Consider the following 15,981-nt stretch of genomic DNA (forward strand, 5'->3'; position numbering starts at 1 on the left):
GATTTTCAATAATATCATGCCTGTGACTATAAGAAATAAAAGGTCCTTTTAGGGTTTCTGTGGAAACTCTCGGGTTCTCAGGCCAAGAAATGAAGTTGTTTAAGTTGTTTAAGAGTTTAAGATCCTGAGATTTTCACTTTCTTTCTGTAAGCACTCCACTGTACTCAGTAATAGCCAATCTGCAACAAGGTCCTTGCAGTGATTGCTGCTTCGGTAACAGGTGCGGCAGCCACTTGGGCTCCCCCCGCCAAAGCACATGTGTTTCATCACCATCAACCACATGTGGCTATTTGATTGTGATGCCACTGAGTGTCATGTATAAGTAGCATCACATTTCCCCTTGGCGAGGGGCTCAGACCAACCTACCACAGAAACAATCTTCAAAAGAGTTTCTCTCCTTCGGACTAATCCTAATACCAATTTCTATTTCAGTCAGGGTTCAGTTAAGATGCAGAAACCACAGCAAAAAAAACAGGGAAAGCATAATATAATGAATTATTCACTTGGTGAAAAGGTAGTTAGCTACTAAAAGAGTGTAAGAGAATTTTATGGGAATAGAAATGGCAACCACAGAATACAGCTATTATTCTCAGAGCTGAGGGAAGGATAAATAAGGAGGAAACTTCAAAATGTAGAGAAAAGCTGCTCCAGGCTAAGATTTGGGTCTCTAAGGAGATGGCTCAGCTATTAAAGAAACATGTCACTCACCACTTGGATGAAGAGTAAACCTTCTAGAGGACACTCACTAGCTGGAGCCATGGGAGCAATTCACCACCACAAGGAACACTGACAAGGCCAGCTGTGGCCTGATTCATTCACTGTTACATGGAGAAAAACAATCAAGATGAGTCCTTCATTCTCCAGTTTAGAGAATTCCATCAGCACACCCTTCACCCCCAGTTGGTCAAACCCAACATGTGGCAGAGAAAAAACTGTAGCTTGCAAGTGTACAGTTCCAGGATCATATAGCAGTATGATGAAAGGCAGATGTGGAGCTAAAGGAAAGTCAATGAGCAATTGGAATACCTGAACATAAACACTAGGAGGAAAGATGGAAAGAGGGAAATAATTACAAGATATACTTAGAGGCAGAAGCACTTGTACTTGATTTTGAGTCCTTTTGGAAATGAGTAAAAGGAGGGCTCAGGATGACGTTCTCCTAAGAGAGAAGGGGGAAAACTGGGGATGTTCAGTCTTGTATCAAATGAGTTTTGTTTGGTGGGGGAGGTAGGGAATTAAGAATTATATTTTGGGCATATTCCATATATCTATGACAGAGGTCAAGGTGTCAAATGGCAGACAGCAATGCAAAGCTTGAGGCTGGCTGAAGATAAAAATGGGCATCATCAGCAGGTAGATGCTATTTCAGGTCACAGGACTAGATGACATCACTCACAGAGAAACTGTACTTAGATAAAAGGGCAACAAGTGTGCTCTGAGAAGCTCGAACACTTATAGAAATCAGAGAAGGGATGAGGCGCGAGTAAAGGAGACAGATTAGCCAGTGAGAGAGGAGGAAAAAAATCAGGAGAATTTGGGGTTATGGAGGCAGAGTAAGAAGGGTTTACCCCCAAAGTAGTCAATTCTGTCAAATACCAATCCCACTGGATTTAATAAGATGAGTTTAAATGAACAGAGGAAAAGAGAAAGGAGCAGAGAAGTGAGTTGTAGCAAGAGGAAACGGTAGGTCAAGGTAGGACTTTTAAACGAGCTGTTTGATATGGGAGCCTCTAGTCACAGGTAGTTCCTGAGTACCTGAAATATGACTAGTGCAAATTGAGATGTGCTACAGGTATAAATAATGCACCAAGTTTTTAAAACTTAGTACAAAAATGTATAAAATATCTTGTTAATAATTTTTATATTACTTGCATGTTAAAATGGTAAATTTTGTATACAATGTGTTAAGTAAAGTATATTACAATTAGATTTTCTTCTTTTCACTTTTTTTGGTAGAATTTTATTTATGTATTTTAATTTTTGGCTGTGCTGAGTCTTCACTGCCCCGTGTGGGCTTTCTCCAGTCATAGCGAGCGGGGAGGGGCTACTCTCTAGTTGTGGTGCTCAGGCTTCTCACTGTCGCGGCTTCTTTTGTTGTGGAGCACCGGCCCTAGGTCTGAGGGCTCAGTAGTTGTGGTGCACGGGCTTAGTTGCCCTGTGGCATGTGGGATCTTCCAAGATGAGGGATCAAACCCATGTCCCCTGCATTGGCAGGTGGATTCTTATCCACTGGACCACCAGGAATATCCATCTTTTCACTTTTTTAAGGTGGCTATCATAAAATTTTAAATACATACATGGCTCACTTTATATTCCTATTAGAGAGAACTGTATTAGGGCATGTTTGCATGCTAACAGAATGAGCAGGGGAGAAGCAGAGATTGATAAATGTAGAAAGAGAAAGCAGAAGAGGGAAATCATAAGTAAGCTTTAAGAAATAAGGAGAAGTGGGGAAACAACCATAAATTGATGGACAGAGAGAAAGACAGATGTACACATGCAAATATTTCTCATATCCTTTAAAAAGAAACGGTGTGCACTCAGTCACATCCAACTCTTTGCGACCCCATGGACTGTAGCCCACCAGGCTCCTCCATCCATAGAATTCTCCAGGCAAGAATACTGGAGCAGGTTGCCATTTATTTCCTTCTCCAGTAAACAGAGGTTATCCAATCTTTATATATGGCCATGAAGCATTAATAAACATTTACCAAGGTCTAGACTGAACTCCGGGAGTTGGTGATGGACAGGGAGGCCTGGCATGCTGCGATTCATGGGGTCGCAAAGAGTCGGACACAACTGAGTGACTGAACTGAACTGAACTGAAGGCTGCAAATAAAATCTTAATATGCTTTCAAAGGTACAGTTCATATTGCAAGAAAATAAGAAATTCACAAGAAAAAGGCAGCAAACTCAATCTAACCTCATGAATCATATAAAACAGTTCTCTAGACAACTCTTGGGTTATCTAGAAGTCAAAACTAAAATACAGAATGTTTAGAAATTAAAAAAAAAAACAACTACATTTCAAAATTCATCTGATTCCACCAAAGCCTTAACGGATGGAAACATTCAGAATTTTTAGTGATCTTCTTAACATACTGAAGACAAACTAAATGACTTAAGCATTCAAATCAAGAAACTAATAAAAGAACACACATAAGAAATACAAAGAAGAACTAACAAAAAGATCTTAATGACCCAGATAACAATGGTGTGACCACTCACCTAGAACCAGAACTCTTGGAGTGCCACCCGAAGTCAAGTGTGCCTTAGGAAGCATCACCATGAACAAAGGTAGTGGAGCTGATGGAATTTCAGTGGAGCAATTTCGAATCCTAAAAGATGAAGCTGTGAAAGTGCTGCACTAAATATGCCAACAAGTTTGAAAAACTCAGCAGTGGCCAAAGGACTGGAAAAGGTCAGTTTTCATTCCAATCTCAAAGAAAGGCGATGCCAAAGAATATTCAAACTACAGCACAATTGCACTCATCTCACACACTAACAAAGTAATGCTCAAAATTCTCCATACAAGGCTTCAACAGTACATGAACTGAGAACTTCTAGATGTACGAGCCGGATTTAGAAAAGGCGGAGGAACCAGAGATCAACTTGCCAGCATACACTGGATCACAGAAAAAGCAAGGGGATTTCAGGAAAACATCTACTTCTGCTTCATTGACTACACTAAAGCCTTTGACTGTGTGGATCACAAGAAACTATGGAAAATTCTTAAAGAGATGGGAATGCCAGACCTGCCTCCAGCAAAACCTATATGCAGTCAAGAAGCACCAGTTAGAACTGGACATGGAACAATGGACTGGTTCCAAATTGGGAAAGGAGTATGTCAAGGCTGTATATTGTCACCCTGCTTATTTAACTTATATGCAGAGTACACCAGGACTTCCCTGATAGCTCAGTTGGTAAAGAATATGCCTGCAATGCAGGAGACCCTAGTTCGATTCCTGAGTCAGAAAGATCCACTGGAGAAGAGATAGGCTACCCACTCCATTATTCTTGGGCTTTCCTTGTGGTTCAGCTGGTATAGAATCTGCCTGCAATGCAAGAGACCTGGGTTTGATTCCTGGGTTGGGAAGATCCGCTGGAGAAGGGAAAGGCTACTCACTCCAGTATTCTGGTCTGGAGAATTCCATGGACTGCATACTCCAGGGGATCACAAAGAGTATATCATGAGAAATGCCAGGCTGGATGAAGCACAAGCTGGAATCAAGACTGCTGGGAGAAATATCAATAACATCAGATATGCAGATGACACCACCCTTATGGCAGAAAGCAAAGAGGAACTAAAGAGCCTCTTGATGAAAGTAAAAGAGGAGAGTGAAAAAGCTGGCTTAAAACTCACATTCAAAAAACAAAGATTATGGCATCTGATCCCATCACTTCATGGCAAATAGATGGGGTAACAATGGAAACAGTGACAGATTTTATTTTCTTGGACTCCAAAATCACTGCCGATGGTGACTACAGCTATGAAATTAAGACACTTGTTCCTTGTAAGAAAAGCTATGACCAACCTAGACAGCACACTAAAAAGCAGAGACATTACTTTGCTGACAAAGGTCCATATAGTCATATAGTCAAAGCTATGGTTTTTCCTGTACACATGTATGGATGTGAGAACTGGACCATAAAGAAGGCTGAGCACTGAAGAATTGATGTTTTTGAACTATGGTATTGGAGAAGACTCTTGAGAGTCCCTCAGACAACAAGGAGATCAAACCAGTTAATCCTAAAGGAAATCAATCCTTAATATTCATTGGAAGGACTCTTGCTGAAGTTGAAGCTTCATTACTTTGGCCAACTGATGCAAAGAGCCAGCCCATTAGAAAAGACCCTGATGCTGGGAAAGATTGAAGGCAGGAGGAGAAGGGGACGACAGAGGACGAGACAGTTGGATGGCATCACTGATTCAATGACACAAGTTTGAGCAAGCTCCAGGAAATGATAAAGGACAGGGAAGCCTGGCATGCTGCAGTCCATGGGGTCGCAAAGAGTCAGACATGACTGAGTGACTGAACAACAATTAAAGAACATCAAAATAAACCAACAGAGAATAGGGGAAACTAAGTAAAAGTAGAAATTAATGAGCTAGAAAGCATAGGAAAACTGCATAAACCTGATAAAACAGTAATTTTGTTTTTGTTTTGTTGTTAAATACTACAACATAAAAACCATTAGTTAGCAGAACCAAGAAAAAAGGAAGAGGAAATAAAAATATATACAGTGAGAAAGTGAATATAACCAAAAATAGACTAAAATTATAAAATTTCCAACATATGCCAATAAATTAGAATCCCATGGACGGAGGAGCCTGGTGGGCTACAGTCCACAGGATCGCAAAGAGTCGGACACGACTGAGCGACTTCACTTTCCTTTCACATGAAATAGACATATTTTAGAAAGATATAAATAACTAATATTGACTCTTTAAGAGAGAAAAATAGCCTAATAATTAGAGAAGAACTTAAAAATGTAGCAAAAGTTCTAACTTCAAAAAAGCACTAGTCGAGACTGTTTTACCAGAGAGTCCAGATTAAAGAACAGATAATTTGAGTTATTTAAATCATTCAGATAATAAAAACTATGACAAGCTTCCCAATTTACTTTTTTAAGAAGTTTATCCTGACTCTAAAAAGTGACTATGTGGACTTCCCTGATGGCAGAGTGGGTAAGATCTGCCTACCGACGCAGGGGACATGGTTCGATCCCTGGTCTGGGAAGATTCCAAATGCCTTGGAGCTACTAAGCCCGCACACTAGAGCCCAAGAGCTGCAACCACTGAAACCCATGGGCCTGGAGCCTATGCTTGGCAACAAGAGAAGCCACCACAGTGAGAAGCCCGTGCACCCTAACAAAGAGTAGCCCCTGCTCACCATAACTAGAGAAAGCCCTCGCATAGCAATGAAGACACGGTGCAACCAAATAATAAAAAATTATAAATAAAAACTAACAATACTAGCAAAAATAAAATAAACCTTGGGTCATTTTCACCAAGGAATATAAATTTTAAAATCCAAAGTAAAATATTAACAAATCTTTTACCACACTATAGGATACTTTTGACAGCAACCAACAGAAACCGTGATTCAAATTATTTTTAACCACATGAGTATTTCTTGACTCAGCTGGAAGTCTAGAGGTAGAGTAAGTTTTAGGACAGGCTGCAGTTCAATGATGTTATTAAGAATCCAGATTTTTTTCCATGTCTCTGCTGTGCCATTCTTGGTGTTATGTCATTGCTAGTCTTGTAGAAATATGACAGCAGTATTTTCAAGCATCCAGGCACAATTCTCAGAGGAAGATGAAAAAATGACTCCCTTTGATTTTCACTTCAGAGAAAGTGAAAGGTCCGTCTAGTCAAGGCTATGGTTTTTCCAGTGGTCATGTGTGGATGTGAGAGTTGGACTGTCAAGAAAGCTGAGTGCCGAAGAATTGATGCTTTTGAACTGTGGTGTTGGAGAAGACATTTGAGAGTCCCTTGGACACCAAGGAGACCCAACCAGTGCATCCTGAAGGAAATCAGTCCTGAATATTCGTTGGAAGGACTGATTTTGAAGCTGAAGCTCCAATACTTCGGCTACCTGATGCAAAGAATTGACTCATTAGAAAAGACCCTGATGCTGGGAAAGATTGAAGGTAGGAGGAGAAGGAGATGACAGAGGATGAGATGGTTGGATAGCATCACTGACTCAATGGACATGAGTTTGAGCAAGCTCCAGGAGTTGGTGATAGACAGGGAAGCCTGATGTGCTGCAGTCTATAGGGTCGCAAAGAGTCAAATGCAAATGAGTGACTGAACTGAACTGATAAGAACAGATTTTTACTGAATTTATGAAAATATATTATCATGAAAATAAAAACATTCAATAAGCTTTTCCAAATTCTGGAGGCATCATGTAGGGGAAAAGAGTAATTGTTTCACCCTTGTCCACAAAGGTATAACTTACCAAGCTGCTGTAAGTTAGCAGTATAATTTACCAAGCTGCTGTAAGTTAGAGGTAGCTCAGGGAATAGAGGAAAAGGTTTCTTTAAATCTGAAAAACAAAATATTAAAGAACCAGTAATGTTCCAAACAAAAATTAATAAAAAATTATAATCATTCTCACCAGTTCACTCAGTGTTATATACTTAATTGTTATTAGGCTGAAGAATTAATGCTTTTGAACTGTGGTGTTGGAGAAGACTCTTGAGAGTCCCTTGGACTGCAAGGAGATCCAACCAGTCCATTCTGAAGGAGATCAGTCCTGGGTGTTCTTTGGAAGGAATGATGCTAAAGCTGAAACTCCAATAGTTTGGCCACCTCATGCAAAGAGTTGACTCATTGGAAAAGACCCTGATGCTGGGAGGGATTGGGGGCAGGAGGAGAAGGGGACGACAGAGGATGAGATGGCTGGATGGCATAACCGACTCGATGGACATGAGTTTGAGTGAACTCCGGGAGTTGGTGATGGACAGGGAGGCCTGGCGTGCTGTGATTCATGGGGTTGCAAAGAGTCAGACACGACTGAGCGACTGAACTGAACTGATGTTTGATATTGGGTTTGCAGTTTGAAGAACATCAATTTCCCTATTTGAGTTCTGGAAATTTACACCCAGTTCAATGGCACAATCTTAAAAGTTATCAGAATTCTGTATTCTAAAGTATTCATCAAGGTCCTTTCCACTAACCTTTGAGGGCAAGCAATTTTGGATCATAGTTGCTTGCAAGTTTTCAGGAAGGCATCAGAGTAAAACAATAACTGTGAATAACAAAAGATTTAAAAATATCCACAGTTAAGGACTTAATAAGAGTCTATTTAGATACAATTGGGAAAAAATGGTTATTTCTAAGATATACAACGTTTTAAGATGATAACTGGAATTTAACTGATAACATTACACCAGGACATATCAGATTTCTCAGAATCTCATGTAATTTCTGTAACACTTACATGAATAATATATACATTATTTATACACACATATAACCGCAAAAAGTCAAACATCACATCTTACTTGACAACACTTCTCATGTAATTTAACATGTCAATTAAGCCTAATTAGTTTAATATCTTTTTATTTTTTTTAATTTTATTTTACTTAACTTTACAATATTGTATTGGTTTTGCCATATATCAAAATCAATCTGCCACAGGTATACATGTGGTCCCCATCCTGAACCCACCTCCCTCCTCCCTCCCCATACCATCCCTCTGGGTCATCCCAGTGCACCAGCCCCAAGCATCCAGTATCGTGCATGGAACCTGGACCGGCGACTTGTTTCATATATGATATTATACATATTTCAATGCCATTCTCCCAAATCATCCCATCCTCTCCCTCTCCCACAAAGTCCAAAAGACTGTTCTATACATCAGTGTCTCTTTTGCTGTCTCGTATACAGGGTTATTGCTACCATCTTTCTAAATTCCATATATATGCGTTAGTATACTGTATTGGTGTTTTTCTTTCTGGCTGCGATCCAAAAGTCTACAAGCAATAAATGCTGGAGAGGGTATGGAGAAAAGGGAACCCTCTTACACTGTTGGTGGGAATACAAAATAGTACAGCCACTATGGAGAACAGTGTGGAGATTCCTCAAAAAATGGAAATAGAACTGCCTTATGATCCAGCAATGCCACTGCTGGGCATACACACTGAGGAAACCAGAATTGAAAGAGACACGTGTACCCCAATGTTCATCGCAGCACTGTTTATAACAGCCAGGACAAGGAAGCAACCTAGATGTCCATCAGCAGATGAATGGATAAGAAAACTGTGGTACATATACACAATGGAGTATTACTCAGCCATTAAAAAGAATACATTTGAATCAGTTCTAATGAGGTGAATATCTCTCTTTTTATAAGAAAAGAAATCTCTTGATATATTCTGGGGCTCTCTGATAAATTCGCAAGTTAGTTTATGGTCAAAAAACTTCATTTAGAATTTGATTTTGGGAAATTTGTCAAAAATATCAAAGGCTTAAAATGCATGATTAAATAAAATCACAGGTGTTATTTCATTGTGGCTTTGATTTTCATTTCCCTGATGATTAGTGATGCTGAACATTTTTACATGTGCCTGTTGGCCATCTGCATTTCCTCTTTGGAAAAATGTCTGTTCAGTTTTGTTTTGTTTTTTTTTAATGTTGAGGTGTATGATCTGTTATATATGCTAGATATTAATCCCTTATTGGTCATATCACTTACAAATATTTTCTCTCATTCAGTAAGCTGTCTTTTCATTTTACTGATAATTTCCTTTGCTGTGCAAAAGCTTTTAAGTTTAATTAGGTTCCAACTGTTTTTATTTCCTTTACTTCAGGAGATGGATCCAAAAAAAATTGCTGCAATTTATGTTAAAGAGTGCTCTGCCTATGTTTTCTTCTAAGGAGTTTTATAGTATTCAGTCTTACATTTAGGTCTTTAATCTACTTTGAGTTTATTTTTGTATATGGTATTAGAGAATGTTCTAATTTCATTCTTCTACAGGTAGCTGTTCAGTTTTCCCAGCATCACATATTGAAGAGATTGTTTTTCCACTGTATATTCTTACTGCCTTTGTCATAGATCAATTGACCATAAGTGTGTGAGTTTATCTCTGGGCTCTCTACCCTGTTCATTGATATGTGTCTGTTCTTGCGCCAGTATCATACTGTAGCTTTGTAATATAGCCTAAAGTTAGGACATGTGATTCCTCCAGCTCTGTTCTTTCTCCAGATTGTTTTGGCTATTTAGGGTCATGTTTCCATACAATATTTTTTAAATTATTTGTTCTAGTTCTGTGAAAAATGACATTGCCATTTTGATAGGGATTGGATTGAATCTGTAGATTGCTTGAGTAGTATTATTTTAACAATATTGATTCTTCCAATCCAAGAATATGGTATATCTGTCCATCTGTTTGTGTTGTCTTCAATATCTTTCATCAGTGTCTTCTAGTTTTCAGAGTACAGGTCTTTTGCCTCCTTACTTAGGTTTATTTCTATGTATTTTACCCTTTTTTATGTGGCAGTAAATGGGGTTGTTTCCTTAATTCCTCTCTCTGTACTTCATTGTTCATGTATAGAGATGCAACTATGCAATTTTACCAAATTCATTGATTAGCTCTAATAATTTTCTGACGGCATCATTCAGTTCAGTTCAGTTCAGTCGCTCAGTCCTGTCCGACTCTTTGCGACCCCATGAATCACAGCACGCCAGGCCTCCCTGTCCAGCACCAACTCCGGGAGTTCACTCAGACTCACATCCATCAAGTCAGTGATGCCATCCAGCCATCTCATCCTCTGTCGCCCCGTTCTCCTCCTGCCCCCAATCCCTCCCAGCATCAGAGTCTTTTCCAATGAGTCAACTCTTCGCATGAGGTGGCCAAAGCACTGGAGTTTCAGCTTTAGCATCATTCCTTCCAAAGAAATCCCAGGGCTGATCTCCTTCAGAATGGACTGGTTGGATCTCCTTGCAGTCCAAGGGACTCTCAAGAGTCTTCTCCAGCACCACAGTTCAAAAGCATCAATTCTTCGGCACTCAGCTTTCTTCACAGTCCAACTCTCACATCCATACATAACTACCAGAAAAACCATATCCTTGACTAGACGGACCTTTGTTGGCAATGTAATATCTCTGCTTTTGAATATGCCATCTAGGTTGGTCATAACTTTCCTTCCAAGGAGTAAGCCTCTTTTAATTTCATGGCTGCAGTCACCATCTGCAGTGATTTTGGAGCCCCCAAAAATAAAGTCTGACACTGTTTCTACTGTTTCCCCATCTATTTGCCATGAAGTGATGGGACCAGATGCCATGATCTTCGTTTTCTGAATGTTGAGTTTTAAGCCAACTTTTTAACTCTCCTCTTTCACTTTCATCAAGAGGCTTTTTAGTTCCTCTTCACTTTCTGCCATAAGGGTGGTGTCATCTGCATATCTGAGGTTTTTGATATTTCTCCCGGCAATCTTGATTCCAGCTTGTGCTTCTTCCGGCCCAGCGTTTCTCATGATGTACTCTGCATATAAATTAAATAAGCAGGATGACAATATACAGCCTTGACGTACTCCTTTTCCTATTTGGAACCAGTCTCTTGTTCCATGTCCAGTTCTAACTGTTGCTTCCTGACCTGCATATAGGTTTCTCAAGAGGCAGGTCAGGTGGTCTGGTATTCCCATCTCTTTCAGAATTTTCCACAGTTTATTGTGATCCACACAGTCAAAGGCTTTGGCATAGTCAATAAAGCAGAAATAGATGTTTTTCTGGAACTCTGTTGCTTTTTCGATGATCCAGCAGATGTTGGCAATTTGATCTCTGGTTATTTCTTTACATTAAAAAGATCATACACCATGATCATGTGGGATTTACCTCAGGAATACAAGGATTTTTCAAAATCCACCAATCAATCAATGTGATATACCACATTAACAAATTGAATAATAAAAACCACATGATCATCTCAATAGATGCATGAAAAGTTTTTGACAAAATTCAACATCGATTTATGATAAAAATTCTTCAGAAAGCAGGCACAGACAGAACAGATCTCAACATAATAAAGGCCATACATGACAAACACAGAGCAAAGATCATACTTAATGGTGAAAACCTGAAAACAATTCCTCTAAGATGAGGAACAAGACAATAATGTCCATTCTCACCCTTTTTTATTTAACATAATCCTGAACATCCTAGTCACAACAGAGAAGAAAAAGAAATAAAGGAAATCCAACTAGGAAAAGAAGAAGTAAAAGAATCACTCTTTGCAGATGACATGATACCCTATACATTTTATACACAAAAATTCCAAGTGGTCACTCACAATGACATAACTTGAGTTCTGTTACTTTAACTTTATAATCATTGAGCTATTGTTGCTTACTTAAAACCTGTTGTTTAAATGCAAGAATTATTACCTCAGGAGTCAGAGACAGAAACAATGCTGGAAAACAGCTTGAACCACAATGAATTTATAACTGAAATAAATGAGGTCTACAAATACTGAGAGGGCTGACTGAAGAGTGGAGAATTCTCCAAATTAACCTCTATGTAGAAGACTTTCTTAAAAAAAAAATAAAGGATAAGTAAGTTAAATGTGGGCTTCACTGGTGGCTCTGATGGTAAAGAATCTGCTTGCAGTGTGGGAGACCCAGGTTTTATCCCTGGGTTGGGAAGATCCTCTGGAGAAGGGCATGGCGACAGACTTGTCTAGAGAATTTCACGGACAGAGGAACCTGGTGAGCTACAGTCCATGGGGTCACAAAGAGTTGGACATGACTGAGCAACTAAGCACAGAACACACATAAGTTAAATGTGCTAACCTAGAGCTAAGGTATATATTACATTATTAATACTCACCAGTGACTAGAGCAGTTGTTTACAATTTAGACCAACATTAAGATTTTTCTAAGACAAGTATTTTATCACGAACATTGCTTAGAGGTGCCAGATCTTGATGCTAATGACAAGCAGCCTGATATTATTATAATCATCATCATCTTTAAATTCTCAGAAAATTTATAGCTTGATTGCCTGTACCTGGGGAGGACTTCTCTCACCACCTAGCTTTAGTTCACCCTGGCTGCTGCTGCTGCTGCTGCTGCTAAGTTGCTTCAGTCGTGTCTAACTCTGTGCGACCCCATAGACGGCAGCCCACGAGGCTCCCCCATCCCTGGGATTCTCCAGGCAAGAATACTGGAGTGGGTTGCCATTTCCTTCTCCAATGCATGAAAGTGAAAAGTGAAAGTGAAGTCGCTCAGTCGTGTCCAACTCTTCGAGACCCCATGGACTGCAGCCTACCAGGCTCCTCCATCCATGGGATTTTCCAGGCAAGAGTACTGGAGTGGGGTGCCATTGCCTTCTCTGGGTTCACCCTGGCAGTAAGCCTCAAAGAATTTAAGTTGGGAAGCTAGGAGGCTATTAGTTAGTATCCTGTATAAAGTATCCTTTAATGACTACGTGGGTTATCTTGTACCATTCAGCATCAGTCATCTGCTGTTCTGCTTCTAGAGTTCCTGCCACTTCCACTCTTCTCTGGGCCATATCATGGCTTCTGCTTACTACCTTACTCAACCATTTTTCAGCTTCTACCTTTCCTGTGAACTACTTTGAACTGTTAACTTAATTGGTTGTCTTGCATTCCAGTCATCAAAAGAAGAACTAGTAACAAAACATTTTGTACCAGGCTCCCACAGGCTATTACCCAGTCTGCAGGTTGATTGCCTTTGAGTCAAGCACCCAGTCCTGGGCAACCACCAAAAGCCAGAGTGGCAGGGCCATGTGGTTGACTTTGCTGAGGAGAAATCAGGGCAAGGCAGGCATTCAAATTGGTTTCTCTCCCCAAACACTTCTTTTTCTCTCCTTTTTCTTTCTTTCTTCTTCCCTTTCTCAGCTCTTACTACTTGTCTGCTATTTTCTTTCTCTTCTCTCCCTCTTTACCTTTCCCATCTCCTCTCTATGATAATCTCTGTAGATATACAGATATGAAGCTTCACAACTTGATATTCACTGCTCACTCTTTAAAAATATTAATTTGTTTCCATTACAGCATCAAGTCTCCTATGCTTAACTAAAAGCAGATAAGAAAATTGGTAACTTAATTCATCATCCTTTAAGTAATTCCAAGTTGACTTTTGGTCTTTGTTCTATCATGTTTTAAAATCTAATTCTTTAACCATTAATGAAAAAAATCCCCCCCCCTCAAATTATTATTTGTGAAACTTACTAAACAGTCTCTTTCATTGTAAATAGTAAGCTTTCAGGAAGAGTGCTATATTTGGGGAAAGAAGTGTCAGAATTTACTGCTCCAATGTCCCTCTGAGAACTATTCATCATTCTAGCATTTCATAAGCTATTGTCTTTTCATTTTTACTCCCACATGTCCTATTTTGCTTTCTTTCCAGATTGTAGATGTCTTGTAGCAGACATGACAGGAAGGAGTAACCACATTAAACATGATACAGAAGAGCAGTGGAGAGATTATCAGCCCCACTCACACAGCAGCTTGACAGTACTGCCCTGATCAAGAGTTTCCTGTACTCCAGCCCTCTATTTTTTTCTGAAAAGAAAATCTAATTTAACAAGAAAGCTTTATAAGAATTACTTTTAAAAACATCATCCCACCTTTCTGACATTAATTTCAAGTTTTAAGTATTTCCTCCAAAGTGAAAGTGAAAGTCACTCAGTCGTGTCCTACTCTTTGCAACCCCATGGACTAAACAGTCCAGGGAATTCTCCAGGCCGTTCCCTTCTCCAGGGTATCTTTCCAACCCAGGTCTCCCGCAGTGCAGGCGGATTCTTTACCAGCTGGGCCACAAGGGAAGCCCAAAGTGGGTAAGAAGTTTTGCCTAGCTACTATTATAACTAGAGATACATTGCTCTTTCATTCCCAGCAGAAAATGGACAAGAAACTTTGCTGTTGTGGCTGCAGGAAGGTGGCCAAATGGTTCTCCAATACTTTGTGCAATCTAGTTCCACACCCATTATATCTAACAGGTCACAAACATTTATCACTAAAATATGGTCTAACCTTTAGGAGTTCACAATCATAATGTACTATTGTTCTTCCAAACGGCCATTGCCAAACCCTTCACTTTTTCCTTCCTACCTTTTAACTCTTAACAATTTGGCATCCTGCCCTCCCCCAACCCTCCATCAGCATTTACTGTTTTTATCATAACTATATGTATATCTGCTTTCCTTCTAAGAGGAAAGACTCTCTCTTCTGTATCACCAAGCCTAGCATAGCACATAGAACACAGGTGGCAAAGCAAGGGTTATTGCATAAACTACTGTCATCCAAGTAATAGCTACCATTTCCAGAGGTCTTACTGTGTAAACTACTAAGATAGTTATGAAAACAGATGCACCTGCAATTGGTATTACTGGCCTGGAAGTTGAGGGTCTTATCCCTACGAAAGAGCCCTTGGCGCACTATGGCAGATGTTAACTACTTACAGTTTATCTACATTATCCTGGAGGCTTTCCCTGAGCAGACCATCCAGTCCAAGTAGCACCTGTTACCCTCCAGCACATGCTGTTGTCTAATATATTCCTGTTTAATGATGCCTCCCTCACTATAATGAAAGCTCCAAGAGAACAGTCATCTTGCGTAACTTGGGCTTGGCAGGTAGAAAGTTAAATAAATGAATCTAAACTTCCATTTCCTTGGGTGGCCGTGTTGACTTGCACACAGTAGATCACAAGTAGGTTTTTATATTTATGCTTAAATTTCAGGATAATTGTGTTGAATATCTTATGGTCCATAATGAATTCTGGGAGTGGAATAAAACTAAAAGTTTCGTCACATTCCCCCAAGCACGTGTTGACATGATTGCTGGAATTTTTGGGGCAACACAGAAAGCCACTTCCTCTGACGTAAGGTGGCCCACATGCCTGCGTCTTGCCACATCCTCTGATAACAGAATTCAGGATGGCTAGGCTGGCTGGGGCGGTCAAGATTCCAGACCCTCACGCTAAAAGAGCCGGGAGTGCAGGGGTCTCTGGACCCCTTCGGCCTGCAGTCGGCCATGAAGAGGTGGGCAGGAGGGTCTCCGCGGATTCTGGCGGCTCCGTAGGGCGGCTGTCCGCCTAGGGGCGCCCCTTCCTATTGCGTTCCTTTTCCTTTACCTCCAAAGCCCAGAACGCACCTCCAAGCCTCCAAAGGGCAACGTCATTGAGTCCCCTGTCACATGGAAGGCGCGACAGTGTTCACAGGCTCCCGGCAGGGCAGAGGCCTGGCGCGGTGCTGGACTGGGCCCAGAACAATCCGCCCCGAGCCCTGCCTCAGATTCCCGCCGGTTCCAGACTCTCGCCCGGGTCGCCGCCGCTGCCAGACGCCAGACGCGGCCCCGCCCACCCTGCAAGGACCTGGCCCCGCCCATAGCTCCCGCCGCGACCCCGCCTATCTGGACTCGGCTTTGGTCCCGCCCCTGAAAGCCCTATTTATTCCGCCCCCAGCACCTACACCGCCAGAACCAGCAGGCTAGTGGCTGTCGGT

General features: G+C 40.7%; 1 protein-coding gene across 9 annotated transcripts in view; it reads right to left on the bottom strand.

Annotated features, from left to right (window-relative positions):
- Positions 1 to 15,981, bottom strand: part of AADACL3 (arylacetamide deacetylase like 3) — a 160,362-nt gene that overhangs the window by 140,110 nt on the left and 4,271 nt on the right. For 5 of the 9 annotated variants that reach the window (XM_059875797.1, XM_059875793.1, XM_015475212.3 and 2 more), the window contains exons 1-2: positions 7,690 to 15,869; positions 6,969 to 7,055 (exon numbers count right to left, since the gene is read on the bottom strand). The exons of 1 other annotated variant lie outside the window; for it this stretch is intronic. The gene's annotated coding sequence lies outside the window, so the exon portion shown is untranslated. Of the gene's footprint in view, positions 1 to 708; positions 5,398 to 6,968; positions 7,056 to 7,689; positions 15,870 to 15,981 lie in introns of those variants that run through there. 3 more of the 9 variants (XM_005217222.5, XM_015475211.3, XM_015475210.3) reach the window with 3 other exon arrangements.

Source organism: Bos taurus, chromosome 16, assembly GCF_002263795.3.
Source record: "Bos taurus isolate L1 Dominette 01449 registration number 42190680 breed Hereford chromosome 16, ARS-UCD2.0, whole genome shotgun sequence".
NCBI lineage: Eukaryota > Metazoa > Chordata > Mammalia > Artiodactyla > Bovidae > Bos > Bos taurus.